Source organism: Octopus bimaculoides, chromosome 4, assembly GCF_001194135.2.
Source record: "Octopus bimaculoides isolate UCB-OBI-ISO-001 chromosome 4, ASM119413v2, whole genome shotgun sequence".
In the NCBI taxonomy this organism is placed as follows: Eukaryota; Metazoa; Mollusca; class Cephalopoda; order Octopoda; family Octopodidae; genus Octopus; species Octopus bimaculoides.
Window position 1 is genome coordinate 140,168,952 of NC_068984.1, and position 3,294 is coordinate 140,172,245.

The window sequence follows — 3,294 nt, forward strand, 5'->3', positions numbered from 1 at the left end:
ATATATATATATATATATATATATACATAAATATATATGTATATATATATAAATATATACATACATATGCGCATATATACAAGCATTCATATACACCAAAATTGATTAATATTATGTTAAAGAAATGCAGATATATAACTCGAGTTAGCAACATCTACCGAGCATTTAAATGATTAGTACAAGACTGACCATATACAGAGGAAATGTGTAACATTTTCTGGTGATTACCAATCATTTCTGATAATTATTTCGTCGCCCGCAGAGAGATGAAGTGCAGGTCGCTTATATCATTGTCTACCATTACTCGCCAACGACTGTAATTTCGATAATTGTTTTTGGTACCTGAGATATAGCGAGCACACATGGACACAGCCATGGTATTTTTACCCTTGACTGTGCCGGATATGAGATCCAGTGAAAATGAAGGCTGCACCAGCACAAGGCTGGTGCTTCTCAGAGTTGAGTGGATTGGGGGCAATGTGAAATGAAGTGCATTCCTCAGAAATTGAACCTTCGAAATTATGATCATGAATTAAGTGTCTAAACCGCGTGACTATGCACCAGAAGTGGATTGAACTTATTACACCATTTAACTGCCTGAAAAATAACTCCGAATCAATTGATATAAATTTACTGGAGGTCATTAAATCGAAAACACCTCCTTCACTTATTCCGATAAAGCAAGTTTCATTATTATCATTTATGGTTTCCTTTCATTGTAACTTTATTCCAGCTGCCTTACTACCAGACATCCTCCGGAAGCCAAGAGTAGCAAGGGCACTTTTGTTTTGCTATGCATGCTAAAATTATCACTTGTATTTCATTTTAGATGGAGATTGCTTTCCGTAGTAAATGGGCTGTACCCATCAAGGTTATCTTTTGTAGTTCACGGAGATTGGAGTTACCAGGGAGTTGCTTAATATATTTCTCAGCTCCCTTCTTTATCATTCCCAACGCCCCAATAACTACTGGCATTATCGTAGTATTAAGCTTCCATATGTTTGTGATTTCAATTTGCAGATCTTTATAGCGAGAAAGCTTTTAGTATGCCGTTCTTGAGACAATCTGATCTTGAGGGACAGACATATCTATTAACAGACAAGTTCCTCTGTTGTACTCCTTGATCACAATGTCTGGTCGATTGGAGTCAATTTTTCTGTCTGTTTGTATTGGGAAGTTCCAAAGGTTGGTGATGCCCTCGCCATTTATTACTATTATTATTATTATTATTATTATTATTATTATTATTATTATTATTATTATTATTATTATTATTTCTGGTTTCTTTTCATTATAACTTTATTTCAGCTGCCTTACTACCGGGCATCCTCCAAAGGCCAAGAGTAGCAAGGGCACTTTTGTCTTGCTATGCATGCTAAAATTATTACCACATTTATTCCATTTTAGATGGAGATTTCTTTCCGTAGTAAATGGGCTGTACCCATCAAGGTTATCTTTTGTAGTTCACGGAGATTGGAGTCACCAGGGAGTTGCTTAATATATTTCTCAGATCCCTTCTTTATCATTCCCAACGCCCCAATTACTACTGGTATTATCGTAGTACAACGCTTCCACATTTTTGCGATTTCAATTTGCAGACTTTTATAGTGAGAACGCTTTTCGCATTCCTTTCTTGAGACATTTTGATCTTGTGGGACAGACATATCTATTAACAGACAAAAATGAGCAAATATATTTGGAGGCTGGGAGCATTTTATGGAAATTGATTGCCTCGACCGAACAGGAGATAAATCTATCCCACCACTGGCTATGGTGCCGGTATATTTCAAGTAACATTCCCAGGCGATCTTCTACAGAAATCCCACAGACTCACTGAATCACTGTAGATTTATCTGCATCTCTCTAATATCCAATGAAATTTCTTTACTTTGAAAAGAATTAAAACTTTTGCTACAGTTTTTGTTCTAATCATTATAAGAGAGAAGTTGATTCCCGTCTAAGCGACGTAATTACATCTATGCAGAGGGAGAGAAGGAGAGGAATCAAAAAACGAGATGACTCCTGTCGTAAGGAATATTTAGAAAGCGGGGGAGAAGAGGAGGAGAAAGAGGTGTTGTTACTGAGAGAGAAATACAGTGTAAGAAAGAGTGCTCGCGCGCGATGTGTGTGTGTGAAAGACACGCAAACAGGGCCTTAGACTCAATTCAGACGGCTATGTGAAACTGCTGAGGATTGTGTCCAATCTCTGGTTGGAGAGGGTTGCTGCTGGAAGGTCACATATGTGTGGCAGCAGGGTTCAGATCCTTGCCATAGCTTTGAAAAGGACCAGAATCGGTTGTAGGAGAATTTTAACGACTTCACCAAAACCCGATTTTTGGCCTCATAATCCCGCCCCCCATCATAATCCTATGAATTACTCTCTCGGGGGTGGAGGTTAAGAAAGACATCAACCGCTCTGCTTGCAACACCCAGGCCGAACTGGTGACTAAGATCAATGTATTCGAAGATCTTCCTACTAACACAGTGAGGGACGCATGCACCAGGTTCCGGAGCCATCTTGAGGTCGTGGTGGAAGCTGAGGGCGGCCACTCTGAGTAAACTGTTATCTCCCAGTCATAATCTAGCTGATAATTTTTTTATTATCTAAATTACTTTTTATTTCGGTATGGGATATTGTGTCGTATGTCCCTTCCAAGCAAACACTGTAAACCAACGTGATACTTTGAAGAACGGGTTTAACGTAGATCACTTTAAAACAGTAAGTTTTTATCATAGAACCAGGATTGACCTGAGGCAATATGGTATTAAAAGGGTACACTTCCATTCCTAACTATGTGGCCACTTCACATTTCCAGAGGCATAGATTAACAACTGTAACACGAGGATAATTCCATTTATCGGGAATATTTCCAGCGTGTATCCGTTTACAACATGCGTCTTCCAATCTGTGACAGTTTTATAACAATGGAGCCTGTTTGTATAAGCGCTATGGCTGCAACCTTTATGCGATTAGCCATATTTAAATAAATATATGTTAATAGCTTAAGAATATACTATTGTCTTACATTGTTCTTCAACATATATGCAGACTACTTATTCGTAATTTGATGCAAATGTATAGCAATTACTGTATTTCAAACAGATAATGCTTACGGTGTAAGAGGAAGTTGAATAATAGAAGGAGTTTTATTCGATAAATAGAGAAGAGAATAAGAATGAGGAAGAAATAAAGAGCAACACACAAAGACGGGAACATATACGCTTCTGTCTTAATCTATGTATACATACATACATATATATATATATATATATATATATATATATATATATATA